Here is a 16,257-nt window from a genome sequence, read left to right as displayed (position 1 = left end):
TGCTGTACAGCTGAAACTAACACAATATTGTAAATCAACTCTACTTCAATTACAATTTTTGAAAACGAATTTAAGTACTGACAAAGTGCGTTCTCTTATTTGATCGCAACAGCAGTCCTGTACTCTCCTTTAATTCTGATTTACAAACATGGCAACTAAGACTCAGTGACTTGCTCATGGTTGCATAGTTAATAGCAAAGCCAGGAATAGGACTTCTACTTTCTAAACCATACACAAAGTAATATTTCTAGTTTATTTGGGTCATTTCTTAGAATCAGTCAAATTAATCATTTGTGTTCCATGAAAACAAGTAGAACTTGAATCTCTGTAAAGTCACATCTTTTAGTTTTCCCTAAGAACAAACTACTATGTTAAGTAACCATAAGAAGCATCAAGAAACAAATGCTTACTCTTTCACAGCCTTATAAAAGTGTAATTGGCCTGGTTATTCTATACTGTGCAAAATCCTTATCCTACTCAACTATTCACCCATTCCCCCCAAATCAGATTTTACATCTATCTATTGGAGAAATGTATGCTTTTAAGATTTGGGGGTAACATTAGAGTTTTATTACATGTACTTTGATTTTCTCTGCTGGAGATGGTTTATCTGTTTTTCCTTGAATTTGACAGTTGCCTGAGTCCATATAAAATGTCAGTAGAAAATGTACACATTTCATTTTTCAGATCCTAACAGTTACTTTTAAAATCAAGTGAATACAGATTGTTTGAATCTTTAATTTTCCGTGGAGGTTAATGACTGAACTTTTCATTATTGGGAATGTTGAGGCTTTTAATTCTTAAAATAACAACACATTAAATGTATCAAGAAAGGAGAGCTAAACTCTGCCAATGAATATAAGTATACCAGGTTTTTAAGTTTATTTACAAACAGGTAAACAAAAAGTAATGAAAACTCCATTTTGCCAATACTAGCATTTGGTGATTTGTTTTGATAATTTCTTTACAATGGTGCATTTTAAAGCTGTGGGGTTATTTTTCAGGTCACATAAGCAAAAGACATCTGGTATAATTAGGCCTGAACATACAACAGTTTTACAGCAGTTCTAATTTTTAATGATCTTCACATATTTAAAAACAGGATTTTTTTTGTGTGTGTGTGGTACGCGGGCCTCTCACCGTCGCGGCCTCTCCCGCCGCGGAACACAAGCTCCGGACGCGCAGGCCCAGCGGCCATGGCTCACGGGCCCAGCTGCTCCGCGGCATGTGGGATCCTCCCGGACCGGGGCACGAACCCGCGTCCCCTGCATCGGCAGGCGGACTCTCAACCACTGTGCCACCAGGGAAGCCCTAAAAACAGGATTATTTTAACATGAAAAGAATATTTGAAAAACATACTTGCAAGATTTTTATTTAGCATTTTAGAGCTTTGTTTCCCAGTTTCTTAGCTGTTGGAAATTTCTGGCTCTGTTGCTATTCTTTTCATCTTCTACATGTTTTCTTTCTTCATTTCCATGATTATTATTCTAAGTTTATTTTTATGTCAAAAGATGACATGTCAGCCACCTGTCCAAGCCATAATACGCCCCTCTCCCTTTTTGGCTTATTTATCCACTAAACAATCTATAACTTCAGAAGCTGCTTCCAGAGTTGAAATCATTGCACAGAAGATCAAGCTCAGGAATCCATTAGGATCTGAAGGCCACTGAAGAGCCAGAGGGAGGAGTCAGGAGTCACAGCAGCGGTGATGTTAGATGGAACTATTTACAAGATGTGTTCAAAATGTTACTTTCAGTCATCTTATAGAGATGATAATAAGAGTGCATGTGAAAATCTGTGGCATTTATGGCATGCATACATATGTTTTGTACTTAAAAAAACAGCTTTGCCAAAATCATACATTTAATTTAAATATTCCTGGAAAATTATTCATAAGCATTAGTGGTTGTTCTTAGAGAATTTACTGTCAGTTAAGAGATGGGTTTTATTCCTGATTTTGTTATAATTTATGAGACTAATAAAAATGCTTTTAAAATTAAAGTTAACCTAAGTTCCCCAGGAAAGTTGTGTATTATTAAATAAGATTTTCATCAAGCACTTTGAAACTGACAACAACTAAGCTTCTTAAATAAAAGTGGGGACTGAAAATCCCTCTTCTATATTTGAAAGATTATTACAAGAGGGGGCTGTTCCTCACTGTTACAAAAGACTGAAAAGTGAGATTTCAATGAAATATAAGAAGTATTTCCTTATAGTGAGTGTGTTCAAAGACTTTGAGAAGCAGGGCTATGGAATATCAAGTGTGGTTGAAGATCTTTCTGACATAGCCTAGTGGATAGACTAGCAACATTTTGAAATATTTCCTAACTCAAGGATTCATTGATGGAGCCCAAATTTTAGAACTAAGCCATGCAAATCAGTTCTATTTCCCTACCCAATACACCAAACTAATTAAAAACTCAAAATTACCAGGCAGTCAACAACACTGAAATTATGTATCTGTGTTTTATAGAACCCTGCCAGGTCACTGGCCCAGTGGAGTATGTGGCAGGGGGTTGGGATGTGCGCTACAGGAGTGGAAGCCAATCTCCTCCTCTGTGGAAACTTGGAGAGTCAGAGTAGTTCAGGGCCCATACCTCGTCTTCCCCCAGTCATCTTTTACTGGTATCCCCACTACTTATTTATCTGTTTGTACTTGAAATACAGAGAGTAGCAAACTTTGGAGGGCTTATTAAACAACAAATATCTTTTCTGTACATAGAACAGTGGCAATAACTAGCAGTGAGGTATTAGCATACTGATAACTTAGTATTAGCATACTAAGAAATCATCTTAGTTGTCTGTGATGTTGGTGAAGATTTTGAGAGGCAGCTTGAGTGAGACAGAGCTGGCTTTGAACCCAGATTGTCCCATGTTACCTAACCTGGGTCACCTTGAGCTTCTCTGTGAGCTTTTGATTTCTTTTCCGTAAGGTGAATATTGCCATCTGTCTGGCAGGATTATTTTGAAGGTAAATGGTAGCACATAGTAGATATTCAGTAAGTGGCACTCATTGTTGTGTTTTAGAGTTTGCCTTAGTAGAAGTATATAATCCATGTTAAGAGCAAAGTTAATTGTTTTGTGTTTTGCATCCCTTCCCAAAGAAAGCCTAGAGTGAGCATGAGATATTGGGAAATGGTGAAAACAGTTGTTTTTAAATTTTTAAGGGGATGTTTGATATAATCCTTTGCTGTCTTTATTGGTGATAAAATTTAGCAAGCATTTGAGTTTTGTTTGCCTCAGTTAAAATTCACTGTTTTAATTGCAAAAGGTAGTTTTTAGGCTAACAGCCTTGGACAACAAGCAAAGTATCCAAAGAAAGAACTTAAGCCGCTGATTATTTCTCCCATCTTTCTGAAGCTCTTGCCGTTTTGTTACTTTCTCTCTCATTATATTATAAGCTTTATATTTAGTTATAAAACACATTTTATTGTCTTTAATCTGCTGTGCCTTGATAAGTGTAAACTAAACCATCAGGTGATTCTCTGAGCCCATACTTTTACATATTAGAGAAAGTCAAGATTGAGGAGCATCTTGAAAAATATAAGTAGTGTCTAAACTCAAAGTCTCAGTCATCTGTGTTATAATTGATTATACTAAAAGCTTGGTAAAGAAAGGCTTTCTGTTTTTTTTTTCTCACCCTGCTGAAGTTGTCTTTACCTCTGTCTTTGTTAAGAGCCGTCTCATTATAAGCGTTTTTAAAAAGAAAAGCTGTTAGGATTAACCTGCTTGAATTGATTGTTTTTTCCTTAGATTTCAGTAGATCCTAGAGGACCTATTTACTTACTAAAGCTTTAGAGTACTACCTTAAGACTTGGGGCAGAGGACAACCTGCCCTGGGTCTTGTACTTAGAGGACCCACATGTTAAAAAAAAAAAAAAATGGGGCTTCCCTGGTGGCGTAGTGGTTGAGAATCTGCCTGCTAATGCAGGGGACATGGGTTCGAGCCCTGGTCTGGGAGGATACCACATGCCGCGGAGCAACTAGGCCCATGAGCCACAACTACTGAGCCTGCGCGTCTGGCTCAGCCTGCGTGTCTGGAGCCTGTGCTCCATAACAAGAGAGGCCGCGATAATGAGAGGCCCGCGCACCGCGATGAAGAGTGGCCCCCGCTTGCCACAACTAGAGAAAGCCCTCGCACAGAAACGAAGACCCAACACAGCATAAATAAATATCCTTCTTTAAAAAAAAAAAAGTGTCATCTTGGTTCCAGCACTCAGCACTGGCAGAGCACAACTTGTAATTCTAAACATTTAAAAGACTAAGACTGTTCAGGCCCAAGGTACACTTCTCTCCATCACATGCCCCATGCCCTCAAAAAATAAAGGTGATTATGTCCAAATATCATGAAGGTTATAGGATATTGATGTTATGGACACTGCTTTGTAGTATGGGGATGCCTTGAGTGACAGAAGTTCTTAGGTGAGAGGAAAGACTAATTAACTTAGCATAAATGAAATAGATTCTTGTGTAATGAATTACTGTTTTCCAGTACTACTAACTATCCATTTTCTCATTTTTCATTGTATTCCAATTTGTGGTTCTACTCACAAATTAAGGTGATATTTGTAACAGTGGTCCATGGCAGCTGAGGAATATTTTATAATAATAAGCAATTCATATTACTCTTAAATGTTGTACATGAAAGTCCAAGCATAATATATGTGATGCCAGTTGTTGACAGTGACAATGGATGAGCCTCGAATCCTAGAATTGAGAGTAGTTCTGTTTTTTTAAAAATATATAATAGGATTTAATTAGTTTTTTAAAAAATTACATGAGTTTCCATTTATTATAATAATCTTACTTAAAATTTGGTATTTGTTAATTACAATTTGTATACTGCTTTCTAATTTTATAGATAATTTTGAGCAGTTTGGAAAAAAGATAATATTTGAAAACAAATGTGAAAATAATTTTAATTTTTCACATTTAGTATATATTTTTTATGACAGTATCTTCAAATTTTATACATTTTGAATAAACCACATTTTTCCCCCTCCAAGTGCTTTATTTATTTAATTTTTTTATACAGCAGGTTCTTATTAGTTATCCATTTTATACATATTAGTATATATATGTCAATCCCAATCTCTCAATTCATCGCACCCCCCATCCCCCCAACCCCCCCCACCCCCCGCCGCTTTCCCCCCTTGGTGTCCATACGTTTGTTCTCTACATCTGTGTCTCTATTTCTGCCCTGCAAGCAGGTTCATCTGTACCATTTTTCTAGGTTCTACATATATGCGTTAGTATACGATATTTGTTTTCTCTTTCTGACTTACTTCACTCTGTATGCCAGTCTGTAGATTCATCCACATCTCAACAAATGACCCAATTTCGTTCCTTTTTATGGCTGAGTAATATTCCATTGTATATATGTACCACATGTTCTTTATCCATTTGTCTGTCGATGGGCATTTAGGTTGCTTCCATGACCTGGCTATTGTAAATTGTGCTGCAATGAACATTGAGGTGCATGTGTCATTTTGAATTATGGTTTTCTCTGGGTATATGTCCAGTAGTGGGATGGCTGGGTCATATGGTAATTCTATTTTTAGTTTTTTAAGGAACCTCCCTACTCTTCTCCATAGTGGCTGTACCAATTCACATTCCCACCAACAGTGCAAGAGGGTTCCCTTTTCTCCACACCCTCTCCAGCATTTGTTGTTTGTAGATTTTCTGATGATGCCCGTTCTAACTGGTGTGAGGTGATACCTCATTGTGGTTTTGATTTGCATTTCTCTAATAACTAGTGATGTTGAGCAGCTTTTCATGTGCTTCTTGGCCATCTGTATGTCTTCTTTGGAGAAATGTCTATTTAGGTCTTCTGCCCATTTTTGGATTGGGTTGTTTGTTTTTTTAATGTTGAGCTGCACAAGCTGTTTATATATTTTGGAGATTAATCCTTTGTCCATTGATTCGTTTGCAAATATTTTCTCCTATTCTGAGGGTTGTTTTTTCATCTTGTTTGTAGTTTCCTTTGCTTTGCAAAGGTAAGTTTCATTAGGTCCCATTTGTTTATTTTTGTTTTTATTTCCATTACTCTAGGAGGTGGATCAAAAAAGATCTTGCTGCAGTTTATGTCAAAGAGTGTTCTTCCTATATTTTCATATAAGAGTTGTATAGTGTCTGGTCTTACATTTAGGTCTCTAATCCATTTTGAGTTTATTTTTCTGTATGGTGTTAGGGAGTGTTCTAATTTCATTCTTTTACATGTCACTGTCCAGTTTTCCCAGCACCACTTATTGAAGAGGCTGTCTTTTCTCCATAGTATATCCTTGCCTCCTTTGTCATAGATTAGTTGACCATAGGTGCGTGGATTTATCTCCAGGCTTTCTATCCTGTTCTGTTGATGTATATTTCTGTTATTGTGCCAGTACCATATTGTCTTGATTACTGTAGCTTTGTAGTATAGCCTGAAGTCAGGGCATATGATTCCTCCAGCTCCGTTTTTTTCCCTTATGACTGTTTTGGCTATTCGGGGTCTTTTGTGTCTCCATACAAATTTTAAGATTTTTTGTTCTAGTTCTGTAAAAAATGCCATTGGTAATTTGATAGGGATTGCATTGAATCTGTAGATTGCTTTGCGTAGTATCGTCATTTTCACAATATTGATTCTTCCAATCCAAGAACATGGTATACTCTCCATCTGTTTGTATTCTCTTTAATTTTTTTCATCAGTGTCTTATAGTTTTCTGCATACAGGTCTTTTGTCTCCCTAGGTAGGTTTCTTCCTAGGCATTTTATACTTTTTGTTGCAATGGTAAATGAGAGTATTTCCTTAATTTCTCTTTCAGATTTTTCATCATTAGTGTATAGGAATGCAAGAGATTTCTGTGCATTAATTTTGTGTCCTGCAACTTGACCAAACTCATAGTAATTTTCTGGTGACATCTTTAGGATTCTCTATGTATAGTATCATGTCATCTGCAAACAGTGACAGTTTTACTTCTTCTTTTACAATTTTTATTCCTTTTATTTCTTTTTCCTCTCTGCTTGCCATGGCTAGGACTTCCAAACTATGTTGAATAATAGTGGTGAGATTGGACATCCTTGTCTTGTTCCTGATCTTAGAGGAAATGCTTTCAGTTTTTCACCATAGAGAATGAGGTTTGCTGTGGGTTTGTCGTGGGTTTGTCGTATATGGCCTTTATTATGTTGAGGTATGTTCCCTCTATGCCCATTTTCTGGAGAAGGTTTATCATAAATGGGTGTTGGATTTTGTCAAAAGCTTTTTCTGCATTTATTGACAAGATAATATGGTTTTTATTCTTCAATTTGTTAATATGGTGTATCACATTGATTGATTTGCGTATATTGAAGAATCCTTGCATCCCTGGGATAAATCCCACTTGATCATGGTGTATGATCCTTTTAATGTGTTGTTTGATTCTGTTTGCTAGTATTTTGTTGAGGATTTTTGCATCTATATTCATCAGTGATATTGGTCTGTAATTTTCGTTTTTTGTAGTAACTTTGTCTGGTTTTGGTGTCAGGGTGATGGTGGCCTCATAGAATGAGTTTGGGAGTGTTCCTTCCTCTGCAATTTTTTGGAAGAGTTTGAGAAGGATGAGTGTTAGCTCTTTTCTAAATGTTTGATAGAATTTACCTTTGAAGCCATCTGGACCTGGACTTTTGTTTGTTGGAAGATTTTTAATCACAATTTCAGTTTCATTACTTGTGATTAGTCTGTTCATATTTTCTTTTTCTCCTGGTTCAGTCTTGGAAGGTTGTGCTTTTCTAAGAATTTGTCCATTTCTTCCAGGTTGTCCATTTTATTGGCATAGAGTTGCTTGTAGTAGTCTCTTAGGTTGCTTTGTATTTCTGCAGTGTCTGTTGTAACTTCTCCTTTTTCATTTCTAATTGTATTGATTTGAGTCCTCTCCCTCTCTTTCTTGATGAGTTTGGCTAATGGTTTATCAATTTTGTTTATCTTCTCAAAGAACCAGCTTTTAGTTTTATTGATGTTTGCTCTTGTTTTCTTTCTTTCTATTTCATTTATTTCTGCTCTGATCTTTATGATTTCTTTCCTTCTGCTAACTTTGGGTTTTGTTTGTTCTTCTTTCTCTAGTTCCTTTAGGTGTAAGGTTAGGTTGTGTATTTGAGATTTTTCTTGTTTCTTGAGGTAGGCTTGTATTGCTATAAACTTCCCTCTTAGAACTGCTTTTGCTGCATCCCATAGGTTTTGGATCGTCATGTTTTCATTGTCATTTGTCTCTAGGTATTTTTTTATTTCCTCTTTGATTTCTTCAGTGATCTCTTGGTTATTTAGTAATGTATTTTTTAGCCTCCATGTGTTTGTGTTTTTTACGTTTTTTTCCCTGTAATTGATTTCTAATCTCATAGCGTTGTGGTCAGAAAAGATGCTTGATATGATTTCAATTTTCTTAAATTTACTGAGGCTTGATTTGTGACCCAAGATGTGATCTATCCTGGAGAATGTTCCATGTGCACTTGAGAAGAAAGTGTGATCTGCTGTTTTTGGTTGGAATGTCCTATAAATATCAATTAAATCTATCTGCTTTATTGTGTCATTTAAAGCTTGTGTTTCCTTATTAATTTTCTGTTTCGATGATCTGTCCATTGGTGTAAGTCAGGTGTTAAAATCCCCTACTATTATTGTATTACTGTCGATTTCCCTTTTTATGGTTATAGCATTTGCCTTATGTATTGAGGTGCTCCTATATTGGATGCATAAAGATTTACAATTGTTATATCTTCTTCTTGGATTGATCTGTTGATCATTATGTAGTGTCCTTCTTTGTCTCTTGGAATAGTCTTTATTTTATTTATTTATTTTTTTTACGGTATGTGGGCCTCTCACTGTTGTGGCCTCTCCCGTTGTGGAGCACAGGCTCCAGACGCACAGGCTTAGCGGCCATGGCTCATGGGCCCAGCCGCTCCGCGGCATGTGGGATCTTCCTGGACCGGGGCACAAACCCGTGTCCCCTGCATCGGCAGGTGGACTCTCAACCACTGCACCACCAGGGAAGCCCTAATAGTCTTTATTTTAAAGTCTATTTTGTCTGATATGAGAATTGCTACTTCAGCTTTCTTTTGATTTCCATTTGCATGGAATATCTTTTTGTATCCCATCACTTTCAGCCTATATGTGTCCCTAGGTCTGAAGTGGCTCTCTTGTTGACAGCATATATATGGGTCTGGGTCTTGTTTTTGGATCCATTCAGCGAGCCTGTGTGTTTTGGTTGGAGCATTTAATCCATTCACATTTAAGGTAATTATCAATATGTATGTTCCTATGACCATTTTCTTAATTGTTTTGGGTTTGTTTTTGTAGGTCCTTTTCTTCTCTGTGTTTCCCACTTAGAGAAGTTCCTTTAGCATTTGTTGTACAGCTGGTTTGGTGGTGCTGAATTCTCTTAGCTTTTGCTTGTCTGTAAAGCTTTTGATTTCTCCATCGAATCTGAATGAGATCCTTGCCGTGTAGAGTAATCTTGGTTGTAGGTTCTTGCCTTTCACTTTAAGTATGTCATGCCACTCCCTTCTGGCTTGTAGAGTTTCTGCTGAGAAATCAGTTGTTAACCTTATGGGAGTTCCCTTGTATGTTATTTGTCGTTTTTCCCTTGCTGCTTTCAATAATTTCTCTTTGTCTTTAATTTTTGCCAGTTTGATTACTATGTTTCTTGGCGTGTTTCTCCTTGGGTTTATCCTGTATGGGACTCTCTGTGCTTCCTGGACTTGGGTGGCTATTTCCTTTCCCATGTTAGGGAAGTCTTTGATTATAATCTCTTCAAATATTTTCTCGGGTCCTTTCTCTCTCTCTTCTCCTTCTGGGACCCCTATAATGTGAATGTTGTTGCGTTTTATGTTGTCCCAGAGGTCTCTTAGGCTGTCTTCATTTCTTTTCATTCTTTTTTCTTTATTCTGTTCCACAGCAGTGAATTCCACCATTCTGTCTTCCAGGTCACTTATCTGTTCTTCTGCCTCAGTTATTCTGTTTTTGATTCCTTCTAGTGTATTTCTCATTTCAGTTATTGTATTGTTCATCTCTGTTTGTTTGTTCTTTAATTCTTCTAGGTCTTTGTTAAACATTTCTTGCATCTTCTCGATCTTTGCCTCCATTCTTTTTCCGAGGTCCTGGATCATGTTCACTATCATTATTCTGAATTATTTTTCTGGAAGGTTGCCTATCTCCGCTTCATTTAGTTGTTTTTCTGGGGTTTTATCTTGTTCCTTCATCTGGTACATAGCCCTCTGCCTTTTCGTCTTGTCTGTCTTTCTGTGAATGTGGTTTTTGTTTCACAGGCTGAAGGATTGTAGTTCTTTTCGCTTCTGCTGTCTGCCCTCTGGAGGATTAGGCTATCTAAGAGGCTTGTGCAAGTTTCCTGATGGGAGGGAGTGGTGTTGGGTAGAGCTGGCTGTTACTCTGATGGGCAGAGCTCAGTAACACTTTAATCCGCTTGTCTCCTGATGGGTGGGGCTAGGTTCCCTCCCTGTTGGTTGTTTGGTCTGAGGCGACCCAACACTGGAGCCTACCCAAGCTCTTTGGTGGGGCTAATGGCGGACTCTGGGAGGGCTCACACCAAGGAATACTTCCCAGAACTTCTGCTGCCAGTGTCCTTGTCCTCATGTGAGACACAGCCCCCCGCTCCTGCCTCTGCAGGAGACCCTCCAACACTAGCAGGTAGGTCTAGTTCAGTCTCCTATGGGGTCACTGCTCCTTACCCTGGGTCCCATTGTGCACAGTACTTTGTGTGTGCCCTCCAAGAGTAGAGTCTCTGTTTCCCCCAGTCCTGTAATCAAATTCCACTAGCCTTCAAAGTCTGATTCTCTAGGAATTCTTCCTCCCATTGCTAGACCCCCAGGTTGGGAAGCCTGACGTGGGGCTCAGAACCTTCACTCCAGTGGGTAGACTTCTGTGGTATAAGTGTTCTCCAGTTTGTGAGTTACCCACCCATCAGTTATGGGATTTGATTTTGTTGTGATTGTGCCCCTCCTTCCGTCTCATTGTGGCTTCTCCTTTGTCTTTGGATGTGGGGTATCTTTTTTGGTGAGTTCCAGTGTCTTCCTGTCGATGATTCTAAACCGCATTTTATTTTTAATCCTGTGGATCCTTATTGGCAATATGACACAGATTATGAGAAAATCTTGTTTATAACAACATAACTAGTGATTTTGTTGATATTAAAGTAAGAAAAATAAATTTTATGGAATATATTACAATTTATGAATTAAATATGTCTTTATTAATTCATTCGTACATTGCCAGCTCATCATTGTATCCGGACATGTGCAATAATACTTAAATTCAATTGTCTTTGATATTTTGTCAACTTTAAGTTATATAAAAATTATTGATTTACACATTTTTAATCTTATCAAGTTAAGTAGGTTAAACATTTTATTTAATAGATTGTTTTATAACCTTTGAATTTTTAGAGATATGGTATGAGTTTCATTTATAATCTTGCCCTGGACCCTGCAAGTATTAGGCATGAGTCTGTTTAGATGTATCTTATTTTATTTGTTTATTTCAAGGTTTAATTATTTTAGAGTAAATGTATTTTATTTTATTTAATTTATTTTTTAAAAAATTTAATTAATTAATTAATTAATTTTTGGCTGTGTTGGGTCTTCGTTTCTGTGCGAGGGCTTTCTCTAGTTGTAGCGAGTGGGGGCCACTCTTCATCACGGTGTGTGGGCCTCTCAGTCGCGGCCTCTCTTGTTGCGGAGCACAAGCTCGGACGCGCAGGCTCAGTAGTGTGGCTCACGGGCCTAGTTGCTCCGCGGCACGTGGGACCTTCCCAGACCAGGGCTCGAGCCCATGTCCCCTGCATTGGCAGGCAGATTCTCAACCACTGCGCCACCAGGGAAGCCCATGTGTTTTTTATTTTAAATGTAAGAACATTATTTTTAAAAACTTGGGAAATAACTTGAGGGGGAAAATAATCTTAATATCGCCACTGTAGTGCAATCAATTTTAGCATTTTAGAGGATTATTTTCTCCAAAATGTGTCTTAAATCCATCCTCTTCTCTTCATTACTATTGTGCTCATCCTATCCAAGCCATCATCATTTCTCACCAAGACTAAAGCAATAGTATAATTACTTGTTGCTCAACATTTTCTTTTACTTCCTCCAATCCTTTCTCCACAATGTATCAGAGTGAATTTTGATAAAATATAAATTAGGTCATGTCACTTCTTTACCTAAAGCCTTTCATCAGTGTTTAATTGCTATTGTAAGAAAATCCAAATTCTTTACTATTCCTGACAAAGTCTTATATGAGGTAGTTCCTGTCTACCTCTTCAACTTTATCTCATAACTCTCTCCTTCCCCACAATCCATCAAGTCCTTCCCAACTCCAATTTTAAGAAGTTTTAATGGGGGACACGGTATCTTCCTCACTCTATAGGAAGAACTCTGTGAGCTGGTGGGTAGCTTGATTGTTGAATGGCAGCTAAAATAATCCTTTATTTTTATTTTTTTGGCAATGCCTACTTTTATACCTATCTTGTTATAGAATCCCACCTTCTCCTATCTCTTTTTTTTTTTTTTTTTTTTGTGGTATGCAGGCCTCTCACGGTTGTGGCCTCTCCCGTTACGGAGCACAGGCTCCGGACGCGCAGGCTCAGCGGTCATGGCTCACGGGCCTAGCCGCTGCGTGGCATGTGGGATCTTCCCGGACTGGGGCACGAACCCGTGTCCCCTGCATCGGCAGGCGGACTCTCAACCACTGCGCCACCAGGGAAACCCTCCTATCTCTCTTTGATGATGGTTGATCAGGTTTGGAGGGGGAGAGTAGAGGTAAGGGTGGGAATTGGTAATATAAATCAGGACATACTCCTGATAATACCCTTTTAACAGTAATAATCCATTTTATGGGTAGACCATAATTTAACAAGTTTCCTATTGATGGTCCCCCCATTACAAACAACACCAAATTATAAACAGCAACTTTATTTGTGGCTAAATATTAGCCCACATTCATTTTTAGAGATTATCCCAAGGAAGTAACAGTCTGGGATACAGTGATATTTGAACATGTTGAATATATCCATATATCCAGGCCTAATCAGTGTCCTGTGGTGCTGTGGCAGACAGATATGTCAAAGCATAATAAAAACCTCCCAAAGAACTTTTTATTAGAGTTTCATTTGAAATTTTGGGGTCTGTTAATTCCAAATATTTCTTTCATCTCTATCATCCTTAGGTATTCTCAAAATATAAGCCCCTCCAGGCAGTGTGCCCCTCCTGCACCCTCTTGCCCATTTAATTCAGAGCTTCACATGGTGCTTCTCAGAGAATATATATATTCAGTTGATCCTCAGTCAAGGATTACATATTTACAAATTCACCTACTCACTAAAATTTATTCATAACCCCCAAATCAATACTCACAGTGCTTTCAAGGTCATTTGTAGACATGTGCAGAGTGGTGAAAGTTTGCATCATACAACGAGCACATTGAGTTTGAATAAGGCAGCTGTTCTCCCTTCTTGTTTTAGCTCTCATACTGTAAACAGATGTCCTTTTTTTAGTTTATTTAGTGCCATATTTTTCACACTTTTATGCTTTTTGATAGTGATTTCATTGTTTAAAATGGTCCCCCAAGTGTAGTGCTGAAGTGCTATCTACTGTCCTTAAGTGCAAGAAGGCTATGATGGGCCTTACAGAGAAAACGTATGTGTTAGATGAGCTTTGTTCAAACATGAGTTATATGGCTGTTGCCATGAGTATATTAAATAAAGTATCTTTAAACAGAAACATTCAAAACAAGGTTATGTGTTGATCAGTTGATGAAGACGTGACTAGAGGCTCACAGAAACCTAACCCCGTATTTCCCCTAGGAACAATGTTTTAGTATTCACTAACTTAGCATTCATGGCAACTTTATAGACCATAAGTACAACATATAATAAGAATCAGCTTTATTGATTTATCTCTCTATTTGTTTATTTCTAGCTCCCCATTGCCATTTTAAATGACTTCTTTTCCAACTTTGTGGAATTTCAGTCAATTTGGGTGTACCCCTCTAACCTTTTACTTTGCTATCATTTTCTGATCCAGTTTATTATCTTCTTTCTCACCCCAGAGTTCAACAAAGATTAATGGAGTTGAATTTATAAATCTTCAGTGTTTTCTGCATCTTATTTAAGAAATTCTTCCCTATCTTGAGGTCATGAAGATACTCTCTTATATAATCTTTTAAAAGCTTTTCAGTTTGAGTTTCACATTTAGGTTTATAATCTACTTGGAACTGATCTTTGATGGTATAAAGTAGAAGTACAGTTTAATTTTGTTCTCATAGATACTTGATGGTTCCAGAGCCATTTATTGAAAAGGAGGTATTTCCCCCTAGTACTTTACAGTGCCATCTCTGTCATTTGTCAAGGGACAAATAGGTATAGGTCTATTTTTGGCTATTTTGTTCTGTTTGTCTTTTTAACCACTCATGTCAATATAACACTATATTAATTACTGTATTTTATTAGACTTGATATCATAGAATAAGTCCTCCCAGCTTGTTTTGCTTTTCAAAAGCATCATGACTATTTTATTTATTTTTATTTATTTATTTTTTAAGAATCTGAAAAATTATATTTCAATTTCAGTATTCTCATTAATCACATCTTTTTTTTTTTTAAACATCATTATTGGAGTATAATTGCTTTACAGTGCTGTGTTAGTTTCTGGTTTATAACAAAGTGAATCAGTTATACATATACATATGTTCTCTTATCTCTTCCCTCTTGCGTCTCCCTCCCTCCCACCCTCCCTATCCTACCCCTCTAGGTGGGCACAAAGCACCCAGCTGATCTCCCTGTGCTATGTGGCTGCTTCCCACTAGCTATCTGTTTTACGTTTGGTAGTATATATATGTCCATGCCACTCTCTCACTTTGTCACAGCTTACCCTTCCCCCTCCCCATATCCTCAAGTCCATTCTCTAGTAGGTCTGTGTCTTTATTCCCCTCTTGCCCCTAGGTTCTTCATGACCTTTTTTTTTTTTCTTTCTTAGATTCCATATATATGTGTTAGCATACAGTATTTGTTTTTCTCTTTCTGACTAACTTCACTCTGTATGACAGACTCTAGGGCCATCATGGCTATTTTGGATCCTCTGTGTTTCCTTATAAATTTTAGCATCAGCTTTTAAATCCTACGAAGAAACTGCTAGTGACTTTTATAGGGATTGCATTGAATCTGTACTTCATTTTGGAAGAGTTGAAATGTTTCCAGTGTTGAGTCTTCCAAATTCCATAGATGTGGTGTATCTTTCTATGTATTCAGGTCTGTAAATTCTCTCAATAAAGTTTATAATTTCCATATAGAGGTTGGCATATCTTTAAAGATTTATTTGTAGATATTTCATATATGTTATGCTAGCGTAGTTGGTATTTAAATTTTTTTTCATTTTTTAAATTGTTGCTGATATATAGGAATAAAGTGGATTTTGCAAATTCATTTTATATTCAGTCATCTTACTAAAATGTCTTAATAATTTGTCTTTAGATAGTCTTAAATTTTCCATATTTGTGATCCTATCATCTACAAATAATGATAGTTTTGTTTCTCTCTCTCCAAGCCCAGCTTTAAAATTTCATATACTTGCTTTACTGGACTGGCTCTTCAGTACAGTGTTGAATAAAAAGTGGTTTCAACAGGCATCCTTTAAAGGCAAAACTTTGAACATTTCACCATTAAGTGTGTTGTTTATTGTAAGTTTTTTGTAAATGCTGCTTTCAGGATACGAAAATTCTTTTCTCAGTACACTAAGATTTATTTTTTAAAAATCTTGACTAGGTACTAACTTTTATCAAATACATTTTCTGTCATTATTAAGATAATCATAGTTTCTCTTCTATTCTGTTGTTTGGTTATTAAGATTGATATTTTATTGCTTAATCGACTTTGTATAATTTCTGTAAACACAAATTAATCATGATGCCTTATCCTCTTTATACATTGCAGTTTTCTGTGTAATATTTTGTTTAGGAAGTTTGCATTTATGTTCTTCAGTGAGCTTACCTGTAAATTCTCCTTTTTCTTACTGTTCTTAGTGGAGTTATGTTAGAGTATCAGAGTTACGTTAGCTTCATAAAATAAATTGGAAAAATACACTCTTTTTTTAAAGTGTCTAAAAGAATTTGGATGTTATTAGACTTATTTCTCCCTTGAATATTTATAGGCACTAATGGTGAAGTCATCTGGGCCTATAGTTTTCTTTATGGGAAGATTTTTGGGAAAAATAGAATGTTTGTAGTGTGAGTTAGTTAATATTGGTTGCATT

Source organism: Tursiops truncatus, chromosome 3 (genome assembly GCF_011762595.2).
Source record: "Tursiops truncatus isolate mTurTru1 chromosome 3, mTurTru1.mat.Y, whole genome shotgun sequence".
In the NCBI taxonomy this organism is placed as follows: domain Eukaryota; kingdom Metazoa; phylum Chordata; class Mammalia; order Artiodactyla; family Delphinidae; genus Tursiops; species Tursiops truncatus.
The sequence above is the reverse complement of the archived record's forward strand: the minus strand, read 5'-3'. Positions refer to the sequence as shown.